At 47.0% G+C, this 16,404-nt stretch overlaps 1 protein-coding gene across 1 annotated transcript in view; it reads left to right on the top strand.

Moving 5' to 3' along the window:
- Positions 1 to 16,404, top strand: part of LOC139242360 (uncharacterized) — a 74,497-nt gene that overhangs the window by 12,754 nt on the left and 45,339 nt on the right. The window lies entirely within an intron of this gene.

Raw genomic sequence — 16,404 nt, 5'->3', positions numbered from 1 at the left:
AAAAGTAAATGTTGGTCCCTTAGAGGACGAGACCGGGGAATTAGTAATGGGGAACATGAAGATGGCAGAAACTCTGAATAAGTATTTTGTATCAGTCTTTATGGTAGTGGTAAAAATATCCCAACAGTGGATAGTCAAGGGGCTATGGGGGGGAAGAACTTAACTCAATCACAGTCACTAAGGAGGTGGTGCTCAGTAAGATAATGGGAATAAAGGCGGATAAATCCCCTGGACCTGATGGCTTGCCTCCTAGGGTCTTAAGAGAAGTAGCGGCAAGGATAGTGGATGCAGTGGTTGTAATTTACCAAAATTCCCTGGAATTTGGGGAGGTCCCAGCAGATTAGAAAACTGCAAATGTAACGCCCCTATTTAAAAAAGGAGGCAGACAAAAAGAAGAAAAAATAGATCACTTAGCCTAACATCTGTGGTTGGGAAAATGTTGTAGTCCATTAATAACGAAGCAGTAGCAGGATATTTGGAAAAGCATAATTCGGTCAGGCAGAGTCAGCATGGATTTATGAAGGGGAAGTCATGTTTGACAAATTTGCTGGAATTCTTTGAAGATGTAACGAACAGAAAACACAGAGTCAGTATAAATAGTTCAATCTCTGGTTGGCAACCAGTAACTAGTCGGGTGCCACAGGGATCAGTGCTGGGACCCCAACTATTTACAATCTATATTAACGACTTGGAAAAAGATACCGAGTGTAACGAAGCCAAGTTTGCTGACGATACAAAGATGGCAGGAAAAGCAATATGTGAGCAGGATACAAAAAAATCTGCAAAAGGATATAGACAGGCTAAGTGAGTGGGCAAAAATTTGGCAGATGGAGTATAATGTTGGAAAGTGTGAGGTCATGCACTTTGGCAGAAAAAAATCAAAGAGCAAGTTATTATTTAAATGAAGAAAGATTGCAAAGTGCTGCAGTACAGCGGGACCTGGGGGTACTTGTGCATGAAACACAAAAGGTTAGTATGCAGGTACAGCAAGTGATCAGGAAGACCAATGGAATCTTGGCCTTTATTGCAATAGGTATAAAAGCAGGGAAGTCTTGCTACATTTATACAGGGTATTGATGAGGCCACACCTGGGATACTGCGTGCAGTTTTGGTTTCCATATTTACGAAAGGATATACTTACTTTGGAGGCTGTTCAGAGAAGGTTCACTAGGTTGATTCCGGAGATGAGGGGGTTGACTTATGAGGAAAGGTTGAGTAGGTTGGGCCTCTACTCATTGGAATTCAGAAGAATGAGAGGTAATCTTATCGAAATGTAAAAGATTATGAGGAGGCTTGACAAGGTGATGCAGAGAAGATGTTTCCACTGATAGGGGAGACTAGAACTAGGGGGCATAATCTTAGAATAAGGGGCCGCCCATTTAAAACTGAGAGGAGGAGGACTTTCTCCTCTCAGAGAGTTGTAAATCTGTGGAATTCGCTGCCTCAAAGAGCTGTGGTAGCTGTGACATTGAATACATTTAAGCCAGAGATAGACAGTTTCTTAACCGAAAGGGGAATAAGGCATTATGGGGAGTGGACAGGGAAGCGGGCCTGAGTCCATGATCAGATCAGCCATGATTGTATTAAATGGTGGCACAAACTTGAGAGGCCGTATGGCCTACTCCTGTTCTTATTTCTTATGTTCTTATGCTCTTATGTTCAACCATATCTAAAAGTGTCCCGTCAATGCAGACAATTAGCTTCTTGTTAGGTGTCCATATTTTGTATCAGATTTATAAATCATGCTACAAGTGAGGCAGGACATCAATATTTGTATTAACTTTTCCTCCACTTTGACTCTTGATTCCTGACCTGAATTCCAAATGAAATTCAACTTTCAGAGTCCTAGATCTAATAGTGTTAACCAATGACCTACTTTACAATTCTCCCTCCTGGCAAGATACCTGATAATGTTTTTTGAATAACATGCAGCATTTAAATGTTGAAAGATGGGGTCAAAATCCCATTGCATGTTATATTTGTCATGTATCTTACATTATTATATATAACTGTATCCTAACATGCTATACATGACTGTAATAAGATATGACCTGTAACCACCAGCATACCTTACCACCAGGGGTGCACTTGCAAGAGACAGGTATATAAGGACAGGTCCCAGGAAAGTGCAGCATTCCAGAGCTGTGAAATAAAGGTGCAGGTCCAGAGTGACCTTGACTTCACTACATGCCTCGTGTGAATCTGTACTGAGGGGACAGGACTTTACAGTGGCGACGAGTTACGGGATTTCAGAATCCACAGAATGGCGAACAACGGATCAGATGAAAAGTACAATTGGGAGGACTTTATAGAAAGGCTCCAGCAAAGCTTTGTAACCAAAGACTGGTTAGGAGACGACAAGGCAGACAAGAGAAGAGCCCATCTCCTGACCAGCTGTGGCTCGAAAACATACGCTTTAATGAAGGATTTGTTGGCACCCGAGAAACCAGCAGGCAAGTCGTTTGAAGAATTGAGCACACTGGTAAGAGACCACCTGAAGCCAGTGAGCAGCCTACACATGGCCAGACACAGGTTCTACAACTGCAGACGCTATGTGGGCCAGAGCATACCCGACTTCGTGGCGGAACTTCGGAGGTTGACTAGTTTATGTGAGTTCTCCGATGAACTGAGGAGAGAAATGCTGAAAGACTTTTTCATTGAAGGAATAGGCCACGCAGGCATATTCCAAAGAGACCAAGAACCTGACCTTAGAGGCAGCAGCACTGGTTGCACAGACATTCTTGGCAGGGGAAGAAGAAACGAGGTTGATTTACAATGCAGGTACAACAACTAACGAAATATCGGAACAAGGAGTTCACAGCATGAAACAAGCTGCTACCCCCACACACAGACAAAAGCGGGAGAGCAGGCCCTCGACAGCAGGCAATGGCGCCAGAAGCCATCAAGGGCCACAGGAACGGCCGTTCACACCTCATCAACCAACAATGCGAGCAATCAACTACAAACTGAGAGAAGCTCAAGAGAGATCAGCCAGACGCAGCTCATTCTTTGGAACTCTTTGAACAATGGAACAGGTCTGTGCTGGAGGTGTGGGGGTGGGCACTCGTCAAGGGGATGTCGATTTCAGCAGGCTGTTTGCAGGAACTGTGAATATACAGGGCATTTGGCCCGCATGTGCAAAAAAATGGCAGCTCAACTGGTATATGAATCAGATGGGTCGGAAAGCGGACCAGAAGACGATGGGGACAGTACCCGGGACACCGATGTACAGCGGGTCAACACGATCAATGGCCGCTGCTCCTACAACAGGACGCCTCCTATAATGATGAGGGTCCTACTCAACGGGATACCTGTCAACATGGAGCTGGATAGGGGAGCGAGTCAATCTCTCATGGGCGCTCAACAATTTGAACAACTGTGGCCGCATAAAAGAGACAGACCAAAACGCACAAGGGTTGACTCCAAACTAAGGACCTATACCAAAGAAATCGTACCAGTCCTCAGCATGCTCTCCATCACACACAAAGGGTCAGTGAACCGACTTCCCCTGTGGATTGTTCCCGGAGACCCCCCAGCACTGCTGGGGAGAAGCTGGCTGGCAAAACTAAACTGGAAATGGGATGATGTCCATGCCATGTCGTTTGAGGAATGGACTCCTGCTCAACAGTTATAAAGCGATTTGAACATCTCTTTCAGCCAGGTGTGGGCACTTTCAAAGGGGCCAAAGTCAAAATCTACATCACACAGGATGCTAGACCGGTCCATCACAAGGCCAGAGCTGTACCCGATGTGATGAGGGAAAAGATTGAACACGAACTAGACAGGCTTCTGCGGGAAGGCATTATATCACCTGTGGAATTTAGCGACTGGGCAAGTCCCATTGTCCCAGTCGTGAAGCCTGATGGATCCGTACGAATCTGTGGGGACTACAAATCTACCATAAACAGAGTCTCCCTACAGGACCAGTACCCGCGGCCCAGAGCAGAGGACTTATTTGCCACATTGGCTGGAGGTAAACTTTTCTCAAAACTAGACCTCACATCTGTGTATATGATGCAAGAATTGACCGAGGAATCCAAGCTACTCACCACCATCAACATACGTCGAGGCCTTTTCATGTACAATCGATGCCCATTCGGCATCAGGTCGACAGCTGCCATATTCCAGCGCAACATGGGGAGTCTGCTCAAGTTCATCCCGGGGACGCTTGTATTTCAAGATGACATACTTATCACGGGCAGGGACACCGACTCCCATCTCCGTAATTTGGAGGAAGTACTAAAGCGGTTGGATCGTGTAGGCCTACGAGTTAAGAAATCCAAGAGCCTGTTTCTCGCACCCGAGGTTGAAATTTTGGGCAGAAGGATTGCCGCTGATGGAATCCGCCCAGCAGAGTCCAAAACAGAAGTAATTCGCCTGGCACCCAGGCCCTGGAATGACTCAGAACTTCGCGCCTTTCTCGGGCTACTCAATTACTTTGGAAACTTTATGCAGAACTTAAGCACGCTGCTGGAGCCTCTCCACATGCTACTCAGGAAGGGGTGCGATTGGTTTTGGGGGAACGCCCCAGGAACGCACCTTCAATAAGGCACGCAACCTTCTGTGTTCCAACAGTGTTTTGACTTTCTTTGATCCAGGTAAAAAACTAGTTCTCACATGCGATGCGTCAGCGTATGGGGTCGGGTGCGTTTTACAACATGTCAATAGTGCGGGCAAATTACAACCCATAGCTTATGCCTCCAGGTCACTTTCGTGGACGGAGCACGGGTACGGAATGGTAGAGAAGAAGGCGCTCGCGTGCGTGTACGGTGTCAAAAAGATGCACAAATATCTTTTCGGGGCCAAGTTCGCGTTAGAAACCGACCACAAGCCCATCACGTCCCTTCTATCCAAGAGCAAGGCAATAAACGCCAATGCCTCGGCGCGAATTGAACGGTGGGCACTCATGCTGGCGTCCTACGACTATACAATAAGTCACAGACCAGGCACAGACAACTGTGCCGACGCGCTCAGCAGGCTACCCCTGGCGACCACGGAAGGGTTTGACGAACAGGACTGTGAGATAGTCATGGCAATCAATGCCTTTGAGTCCATAGGTTCGCCCATGACGGCTCGCCAAATCAGAGCCTGGACGGCCAGCGACCCCATCTTATCCTTAGTAAAAAGATGTGTCCTAACCGGTGACTGGGCAGAGGCTCGCGATGCCTGCCCCGAGGAATTAAAACCTTTTCACAGGCGCATGCATGAGCTATCACTACAAGCAGACTGCCTGATGTGGGGCAGCCGAGTAGTCATGCCTTTGCGAGGCAGAGAGGCATTTGTCCGGGAGCTCCACTGCGAGCACCTGGGGATCGTTCTCATGAAGGCCATAGCCAGATCCCACATCTGGTGGCCTGGTGTTGACGCGGACTTGGAGCTCTGCATCCAACGGTGCACCATTTGTGCCCAACTCAGCAATGCCCCCAGGGAGGCTCCACTGAGCCCCTGGCCCTGGCCTACCAAACCGTGGTCGTGGGTGCACGTAGACTATGCGGGCCCATTCATTGGCAAAATGTTCCTTGTAGTTGTAGATGCATTTTCAAAGTGGATCGAATGCACCATTTTAAACTCGAGCACAATCTCCACCACTGTGGAGAGCCTCGCAACCATGTTTGCAACGCACGGAATCCCTGACATATTGGTCAGTGACAATGGTCTGTGCTTCACCAGCGCAGAATTCCAAGATTTTATAATTGACCACGGCATAAATCACGTCAAGACGACATCGTTCAAGCCGGCCTCCAACGGCCAGGCGGAGAGAGCAGTGCAAATCATTAAACAAGGCATGCTTAAAATCCAAGGTCCCACGCTGCAGGGTCGCCTGTCGCGACTGCTGCTGGTATACAGATCTCGTCCGCACTCATTGACTGGGATTCCTCCCGCGCAACTGTTGATGAAAAGGACTTTAAAAACAAGGCTCTCATTAATCCTCCCAGACATGCATAAAATCGTTGAGGCAAAGCGCCGTAAGCTGACTGAGTACCATGACAGAAATTCAAGGGGGAGATGGAATGAGATAGGGGACAAAGTGTTTGTACTAAACTCTGGCAGGGATCCCAAATGGCTTGCAGGGACAGTAACAGGCAAGGAAGAAAACAGGCTACTGGTAGTACAAATGGACAATGGCCAAACCTGCCGGAGGCATGTAGACCAAGTCAAAAGCAGATTTGCCAACAACACTGCGTAACCAGAGGCAGACTACAATGTGGAACTTGCACCATACCTGGTGGACAGACAGAGGGAACAACCTGAGGAAAGGGAAATCCCAACAGACAGCCCAGGCGAGTCAACAACAATCACACCAATCGAAACAGACAGCCCAGGCGAGATACCAGCAACCACACCCAAAGAAAAACAGACACCAAGACAAACAACTGAACCACAACTCAGATGCTCCACGTGAGAGCGTAGACCACCTGAGAGACTGAACCTATAAAGACAATAAGACCTTGGGGGAGGGTGATGTCATGTATCTTACATTATTATATATAACTGTATCCTAACATGCTATACATGACTGTAATAAGATATGACCTGAAACCACCAGCATACATTACCACCAGGGGTGCACTTGCAAGAGACAGGTATATAAGGACAGGTCTCAGGCAAGTGCAGCATTCCAGAGCTGTGAAATAAAGGTGCAGGTCCAGAGTGACCTTGACTTCACTACATGCCTCGTGTGAATCTGTACTGAGGGGACAGGACTTTACAATATTCATGGCATGTGTTCTCTGTAGGTTTTCTGTCAGAAGTTTGAGTGGCGATGTAGAGATTTTTATTCCTTTTCAATTTTGCAACAGCAATGTGGTTTAACAAAAGTATTGACCACCTGTAAATGCTTTACAGTTTCAAAAAGTAATATTCTCAATGGTGTAAAGTATTATTACAATGGTTTTTGGAGTTTAGCACGTTAATTCACATTACATTACTCTTTCCGCAATAAACAACACCTCTCTACTGTTTCAGAAACAAAACAAGAAAAGTTAAAAGAATCAATCTGTCATTATTGAAATCACTTGGTATAAGCCAGTTTTAAACAGCAATAACTTGATATATAATATAGCGCATTTAACATAGAAAACGTCCTAAGACACTTCACAGGAGTGTTATCAAATAAAATTTTACTCCGAGCCATGTAAGGAGATATTAGGACAGGTGAGCAAAAGCTTGGTCAAAGAGGTACGTTTTAAGGAGCATCTTAAAGGAGGAGAGAGAGGTGGAGAGGCGGAGAGGTTTAGGAAGGGAGTTCCAGAGCTTCGAGCCTAGGCAGCTGAAGGCATGGCCGCCAATGATGGAGCGATAGAAATGGGACATGCGCAAGGAGCCAGAAATGGAGCAGCGCAGAGTTTTCGGAGGGTATGTAAGTTTGAGAGATAGGGAGGGACATGGCTGTGGAGGGATTTGAAAACAAGGACGAGAATTTTAAATTTGAGGTATTGCTGGACCGGGAGCCAATGTAGAACACAGACACTGAAAAATCTTAGCTTAACATTTTTCTTTTATTTCCAATAGTTCTTTGCATAACATTGTGGATAAGCTATCCTAGAATACTGTTTTAGAGAACCAACATATTAAAAAAAATCATGTATAAAGTTTCTGAAAAATGGATCCTCTGACGATTGCTTAAGGGTCCTACAAATGTCTTCTGTAAATTAGCTTTAGACCACATTTAAAGCACATTGCTCATTTAAACAATCTTTAAATGTATTTATATTGTTAGAGAACACCATAAGATCCTGTGATTTAGTAGCAATAGACCACAGAGATCGACAGACTGTGGCAATATAGATCTCAGTCTAAATCCATGGTGGGAGCCTTGAAGGAGCCTATTAATATGAACATCGGAACAGGAGGGGGCTGTTCATCCCATTGAGCCTATTCCGCCATTCAATTAAATCATGGCTGCTCTGTATCTTAATTCCATCTCCCTCCCTTGGTTCTGTAATCCTTAATACCCTTACTGAACAAAAATCTAGCAATCTCAGTCTTAACAGTTTTCAATTGATCCCAGCCTCAACAGCTTTTTGGGGAAAGTTTGTTCTAGAGTTCCATTACCCTTTATGTGAAGAAGTGCTTCCTGACATCACCCCTGAACGGCTTTGTTCTGGACTCCGCCACCAGAGGAAATAGTTTCTCTCTATCTACCCTATCAACTCCTTTAATCATCTGAAGCACCTCAATTAGAACATAAGAACATAAGAAATAGGAGCAGGAGTATGCCATTTGGCCCCTGCTCCGCCATTCAATAAGCTCATGGCTGATCTTCTACCTCAACTCCATTTACATGCACTAGCCCCATATCCCTTGATTCCCTTAATATTCAAAAATCTATCGATCTCTGTCTTGAATATACTCAACAACTGAGCTTCCACAGCTTCTGGGGTAGAGAATTCCAAAGATTCACAACCCCCGAGTGAAGAGATTTCTCCTCATCTCAGTCCTAAATGGCCAACCCCTTATTCTGAGACTGTGTCCCCTGGTTCTATGCTCCCCAGCCAGAGGAAACTTCCTCCCTATATCTATCCAGTCAAGCACTGTAAGAATTTTGTTTCAATTCGATCACCTCTCATTCTTCTAAACTCTAGAGAAGATGGGTCTAGTCTACTCAATCTCTCCTCATAGGACAATCCCCTCTTCCAGGAATCAGCCTGGTGAACCTTCATTGTACTTCCTCTATGACAAGTATATCCTTCCTTAGGTAAGGAGACCAAAACTATACACAATACTCCAGGTGTGGTCTCACCCCTTCGATCACTCCTTAATCTTCTCATGGGAATATAAGCCTGGTGTACAACATCTCTTTATAATTTAACTCTTTTAGCCCCGTATCATTGTGGTGCTCATCAACTCCTGACAGCTGACAAATACATTATCATAGAATTTTACAGCACAGAGGAGGCCATGTGCCCCATTACACTTGTGCTGGCCCTCTTTAAAAACTATCCACAATCCCATTCCCCTGCCTCTCCTCCATAAGATTTTACCCCTTTTTTTCTCTCTCTGCAATTGCAGCCACTCTCCCTATAATTTTTTCTGGAAGGACTATTATGGGGATCACATTCGCTCGGCCAAAAAATCTTCAGTCGTAAATGGACATTCAGAAAATCCGCCCTCTAATACTGCGCTAACCTTTATCATTATTGTTCAATTGGAAAAGTACAATCCTTTTCATGACGTCTGATATGTCCTTACTATACAATATAAATGCACACGAGGCCCATGCTTGAGAGAAGGTCAGTCTGTGACCTGTCCTTTATTCCTTAGCACTCAAGTGATGGAAGTGGGTGGAGCTTCCCCTTTTATACCTGAAGGTCCAGGTTAGGAGTGTCTCCCACCTAGTGGTCATTGTTCTCACAGTGTACAACTTAGGTCAGATTAGACATGGGTTACAATGCTGGTTGAATACATGACATCACCTCCCCCCCAAAGTCTTATTGGGATCACAGATTGAGTCTCTCTGGTGGTTTACGCTCCCTTGCAGAGCGCCTGAGTTGGGGCTCCGGTTGTTGGGCGCTGGCCTGAGTGTCTGCTGTTTGCGGTGCCCACAGTGACTGGGCTCTCCTCCCTTTGGTTCCTGTGTTCGGTCAACTGTGGTGGAGTGAACTCCACATCGTGTTCTTCCTCTGCTTCTTCTATGGGGTTGCTGAATCTCCTTTTTGTTTGATCCACATGTTTGCGGCAGATTTGTCCATTGGTAAGTTTAACTACCAGAATCCTATTTCCCTCTTTGGCAACCACAGTGCCTGTGAGCCACTTGGGCCCTGCAGCGTAGTTGAGAACAAAAACAGGATCATTTACATCAATACATCGCGCCCTCGCATTCCTGTCATGGTAGTCATATTGTGACTGGCACCTGCTCTCGACAATTTCTTTCATGGTGGGGTGTATAAGGGATAACCGGGTTTTGAGCGTCCTTTTCATTAGCAGCTTTGCGGGTGGAACCCCTGTGAGCGAGTGTGGTCGGGATCTAGAGGCCAACAGGAGGCGTGATAAGCGGGTTTGTAGGGAACCCCCTTGGATTCTGAGCATCCCCTGTTTGATTATCTGCACTGCTCGTTCTGCCTGGCCGTTTGAGGCCGGCTTGAACGGTGCCGTTCTAACATGGTAAATTCCATTGCCTGCCATGAAGTCCTGGAATTCAGTGCTTGTGAAGCACGGGCCATTGTCGCTGACCAAGATGTCCGGTAGACCGTGGGCAGCGAACATTGCCTGTAGACTTTCTACCGTGGCAGAGGATGTGCTTGAATTTAAAATGTCACACTCGATCCATTTGGAGTAGGCGTCTACTACAACCAAAAACATTTTCCCCATGAAAGGACCTGCGTAGTCCACATGGATGCGTGACCAAGGCTTGGCGGGCCATGGCCAGGGGCTAATGGGGGCTTCCCTGGGTACACGTGTTGCACCTGTGAACACAAAGTTCCAGATCTGCGTCTATCCCTGGCCACCAAACGTGTGACCTGGCAATTGCCTTCATCGTGACAATGCCCGGGTGCCCATTGTGGAGTTCTCTGATGAACACCTCTCTGCCCATCTGCGGCATGACTACGCGGTTTCCCCACAGTAGGCAATCGGCCTGAATCGAGAGTACATCCCTGCGCCTGTGAAATGGTTTAAATTTCTCAGGGCATGCCCTATACATGGCTGCCCAGTCCCCATTCAGGACACATTTCTTGACGAGAGACAATAGCGGGTCTCTATTTGTCCAGACTTTAATCTGACGGGTTGTCACGGGTGAGCCTTCGCTTCCGAAAGCTTCAACAGCCATGACCATCTCAGCAGCATGCTCGGTAGCCCCCTCAGTGGTGGCTAGTGGGAGCCTGCTGAGTGCATCGGCGCAGTTTTCGGTGCCCGGTCTGTGCCAAATTGTGTAGTCATAGACGGCTAACGTGAGTGCCCACCTCTGTATGCGGGCCGATGCGTTTGCATTTATGGCCTTGTTGTCGGCCAAAAGGGACGTTAGGGGTTTGTGATCTGTCTCCAGCTCAAATTTCCTGCCAAACAGGTACTGGTGCATTTTCTTTACCGCATATACGCATGCGAGCGCCTCCTTTTCTACCATCCCGTAGCCCCTTTCTGCCTGGGACAGACTCCTGGAGGCATAAGCTACCGGCTGTAACTGACCCTTGGCATTGACATGCTGCAACACACACCCGACACCATAGGACGACGCATCGCACGTTAACACAAATTTCTTACATGGGTCATATAGCGTTAACAGATTGTTGGAACATAACAAATTGCGTGCTCTATTAAAAGCCCTTTCCTGGCTGTCCCCCCAGACCCATTCGCGACCTTTGCGTAGGTGCACGTGTAGCAGCTCCAGTAGCGTGCTCAATTTGGGAAGAAAGTTACCAAAATAGTTCAGGAGCCCCAGGAACGAACGCAGCTCCGTCGTGTTACGGGGTCTGGGTCCTCTCTGGATCACTTTCGTCTTGGACGCAGTAGGGCTGATCCCGTCTGCTGCTACCCTCATCCCCAGGAATTCTACCTCTGGAGCTAGGAAGACGCACTTCGCCTTTTTCAGTCGCAGCCCTACCCGGTCCAGTCTGCGTAGCCCGCAGACTGTTCTTCAGTATCATAACCCGTAATGAGGATGTCGTCCTGAAAAACCACCGTCCTTGGAATCGACTTGAGGAGGCTTTCCATATTTCGTTGGAAGATCGCGGCGGCCGAGTGAATCCCGAACGGACATCTGTTGTACTCAAACAACCCCTTGTGTGTCGTGATGGTGGTCAGCTTCTTCGACTCACTTGCCAGCTCCTGGGTCATGTAAGCTGAGGTCAGGTCCAATTTTGAAAAAAGTTTGCCACCGGATAGCGTCGCAAAGAGGTCCTCCGCTCTCGGTAGCGGGTACTGGTCTTGGAGTGACACCCGATTTATGGTGGCCTTGTAATCGCCACATATCCTGACCGACCCATCCACCTTGAGCACCGGCACAATCGGGCTCGCCCAGTCACTGAATTCGACTGGCGAGATGATGCCTTCCCTCAGCAGGCGGTCCAATTCGCCTTCTATCTTTTCCCGCATCACGTACAGCCTTGTGGCCTGGCGTCCGGGTTTATGTGAATCACTACCTTGGCCCCCATGAAAGTGCCAATGCCGGGTTGAAATAATGAGTCAAATTTGTCCAGGATCTGTGAGCATGATACTCGTTCCACAGAGGAAATTGCATTGACATCGCTCCATTTCCAGTTCATGACAGCAAGCCAACTCCTCCCCAGTAGTGCGGGACCGTCCCCTGGGACAATCCAGAATGGCAGTCTGTTCTCCGAATCTTTGTGGGTCACGACTACCGTGTCGCTGCCTAGCACCGGAATGATCTGCTTTGTGTAAGTCCATAGCTGTGCGTCAATCGGCGATAATTTTGGCCTCCTGGCCTTGGACGCCCACAACTTTTCGAACTGTTTGATACTCATCAGGGACTGGCTGGCCCCCGTGTCTAAATCCATTGATACTGGGATGCCATTGAGGAGCACTTTCATCATTATCGGTGGTGTCCTGGTGTATGAACTGTATACGTGCTCCACATGAACTCGCTGAACTTCAGCTTCCAGCGATTTCCCCCAGCGTTCATTTCTGCAATTTCTGCAGGTATTTTGCTCACCTCTGCAAACTCCGGCTGAGTGTGTGCCTCCACGCCTCCAGCATGAGCTGCGGTTTGGAACAAAAGGTCTCTTGACAGTCGATCGTCCCTGACTGCCCCTGTTATTGCCCTTGATTGCGCCATTAACAGGTGTTGATGGCCCCATTACTGGCCGCATTGTCCCTTGCAATGGCGTGAATTGTTGTTCAGCTTTCCATTGTCTCTGTCGAACTCCCCCTCTGGGTTCGACTACATGTTGGGGCATGTCCGACTGCCCTTGTCTGCCTGGAGAACTGTGTGCTGCTTGAACAATGTTGAATCTCTGTCCCAACCATTCCTTAACCCAGTACCTCAAGTAGGACCTCAAAAGTAGTAATCTCGGGATTGCTACCAGTGCCACGTGATAGTCAGAGTAGGAATCGCAGGATAGCGCAGATGAATACGTGGCTTGAGCAGTGGTGCAGCAGGGAGGGATTCAAATTCCTGGGGCATTGGGACCGGTTCTGGGGGAGGTGGGACCAGTACAAACTGGACGGTCTGCACCTGGGCAGGACCGGAACCAATGTCCTAGGGGGAGTGTTTGCTAGTGCTGTTGGGGAGGATTTAAACTAATATGGCAGGGGGATGGGAACCAATGCAGGGAGACAGAGGGAAACAAAAAGGAGGCAAAAGCAAAAGACAGAAAGGAGATGAGGAAAAGTGGAGGGCGGAGAAACCCAAGGCAAAGAACAAAAAGGGCCACTGTACAGCAAAATTCTAAAAGGACAAAGGGTGTTAAAAAAACAAGCCTGAAGGCTTTCTGTCTTAATGCAAGGAGTATCCGCAATGAGGTGGATGAATTAATTGTGCAAATAGATGTTAATAAATATGATGTGATTGGGATTACGGAGACGTGGCTCCAGGATGATCAGGGCTGGGAACTCAACATTCAGGGGTATTCAACATTCAGGAAGGATAGAATAAAAGGAAAAGGAGGTGGGGTAGCATTGTTGGTTAAAGAGGAGATTAATGCAATAGTTAGGAAAGACATTAGCTTGGATGATGTGGAATCTATATGGGTAGAGCTGCAGAACACCAAAGGGCAAAAAACGTTAGTAGGAGTTGTGTACAGACCTCCAAACAGTAATAGGGATGTTGGGGAGGGAATCAAACAGGAAATTAGGGGTGCATGTAATAAAGGTGTAGCAGTTATAATGGGTGACTTTAATATGCACATAGATTGGGCTAGCCAAACTGGAAGCAATACGGTGGAGGAGGATTTCCTGGAGTGCATAAGGGATGGTTTTCTAGACCAATATGTTGAGGAACCAACTAGGGGGGAGGCCATCTTAGACTGGGTGTTGTGTAATGAGAGAGGATTAATTAGCAATCTCATTGTGCGAGGCCCCTTGGGGAAGAGTGACCATAATAGGGTGGATTTCTGCATTAGGATGGAGAATGAAACAGTAAATTCAGAGACCATGGTCCAGAACTTAAAGAAGGGTAACTTTGAAGGTATGAGGCGTGAATTGGCTAGGATAGATTGGCGAATGATACTTAGGGGGTTGACTGTGGATGGGCAATGGCAGACATTTAAAGACCGCATGGATGAATTACAACAATTGTACATTCCTGTCTGGCGTAAAAATAAAAAAGGGAAGGTGGCTCAACCGTGGCTATCTAGGGAAATCAGGGATAGTATTAAAGCCAAGGAAGTGGCATACAAATTGGCCAGAAATAGCAGCGAACCTGGGGACTGGGAGAAATTTAGAACTCAGCAGAGGAGGACAAAGGGTTTGATTAGGGCAGGGAAAATGGAGTACGAGAAGAAGCTTGCAGGGAACATTAAGGTGGATTGCAAAAGTTTCTATAGGTATGTAAAGAGAAAAAGGTTAGTAAAGACAAACGTAGGTCCCCTGCAGTCAGAATCAGGGGAAGTCATAACGGGGAACAAAGAAATGGCAGACCAATTGAACAAGTACTTTGGTTCGGTATTCACTAAGGAGGATACAAACAACCTTCCGGATATAAAAGGGGTCAGAGGGTCTAGTAAGGAGGGGGAACTGAGGGAAATCTTTATTAGTCGGGAAATTGTGTTGGGGAAATTGATGGGATTGAAGGCCGATAAATCCCCAGGGCCTGATGGACTGCATCCCAGAGTACTTAAGGAGGTGGCCTTGGAAATAGCTGATGCATTGACAGTCATTTTCCAACATTCCATTGACTCTGGATCAGTTCCTATGGAGTGGAGGGTAGCCAATGTAACCCCACTTTTTAAAAAAGGAGGGAGAGAGAAAACAGGGAATTATAGACCGGTCAGTCTGACCTCAGTAGTGGGTAAAATGATGGAATCAATTATTAAGGATGTCATAGCAGTGCATCTGGAAAATGGTGACATGATAGGTCCAAGTCAGCATGGATTTGTGAAAGGGAAATCATGCTTGACAAATCTTCTGGAATTTTTTGAGGATGTTTCCAGTAAAGTGGACAAAGGAGAACCAGTTGATGTGATATATTTGGACTTTCAGAAGGCTTTCGTCAAGGTCCCACACAAGAGATTAATGTGCAAAGTTAAAGCACATGGGATTGGGGGTAGTGTGCTGACGTGGATTGAGAACTGGTTGTCAGACAGGAAGCAAAGAGTAGGAGTAAACGGGTACTTTTCAGAATGGCAGGCAGTGACTAGTGGGGTGCCGCAAGGTTCTGTGCTGGGGCCCCAGCTGTTTACATTGTACATTAATGATTTAGACGAGGGGATTAAATGCAGTATCTCCAAATTTGCGGATGACACTAAGTTGGGTGGCAGTGTGAGCTGCGAGGAGGATGCTATTAGGCTGCAGAGTGACTTGGATAGGTTAGGTGAGTGGGCAAATGCATGGCAGATGAAGTATAATGTGGATAAATGTGAGGTTATCCACTTTGGTGGTAAAAACAGAGAGACAGACTATTATCTGAATGGTGACAGATTAGGAAAAGGGAAGGTGCAACGAGACCTGGGTGTCATGGTACATCAGTCATTGAAGGTTAGCATGCAGGTACAGCAGGCGGTTAAGAAAGCAAATGGCATGTTGGCCTTTCATAGCGAGGGGATTTGAATACAGGGGCAGGGAGGTGTTGCTACAGTTGTACAGGGCCTTGGTGAGGCCACACCTGGAGTATTGTGTACAGTTTTGGTCTCCTAACTTGAGGAAGGACATTCTTGCTATTGAGGGAGTGCAGCGAAGATTCACCAGACTGATTCCCGGGATGGCGGGACTGACCTATCAAGAAAGACTGGATCAACTGGGCTTGTATTCACTGGAGTTCAGAAGAATGAGAGGGGACCTCATCGAAACTTTTAAAATTCTGACGGGTTTAGACAGGTTAGATGCAGGAAGAATGTTCCCAATGTTGGGGAAATCCAGAACCAGAGGTCACAGTCTAAGGATAAGGGGTAAGCCATTTAGGACCGAGATGAGGAGAAACTTCTTCACCCAGAGAGTGGTGAACCTGTGGAATTCTCTACCACAGAAAGTAGTTGAGGCCAATTCACTAAATATATTCAAAAGGGAGTTAGATGAAGTCCTTACCACTCGGGGGATCAAGGGTTATGGCGAGAAAGCAGGAAGGGGGTACTGAAGTTTCATGTTCAGCCATGAACTCATTGAATGGCGGTGCAGGCTAGAAGGGCTGAATGGCCTGCTCCTGCACCTATTTTCTATGTTTCTATGTTTCTACCTCTCGTCTGTTCTGCTCATGGCCATGCTCGCGTGGTTCAAATCCCAGTTTCTTGTCGCCATTGATACGTCCTTACTATACAGTATAAATGCACACGAGGCCCATGCTTGAGAGAAGGTCAG

Source organism: Pristiophorus japonicus, chromosome 1 (genome assembly GCF_044704955.1).
Source record: "Pristiophorus japonicus isolate sPriJap1 chromosome 1, sPriJap1.hap1, whole genome shotgun sequence".
In the NCBI taxonomy this organism is placed as follows: domain Eukaryota; kingdom Metazoa; phylum Chordata; class Chondrichthyes; family Pristiophoridae; genus Pristiophorus; species Pristiophorus japonicus.
This window is presented reverse-complemented; position numbering and strand designations above follow the sequence as displayed.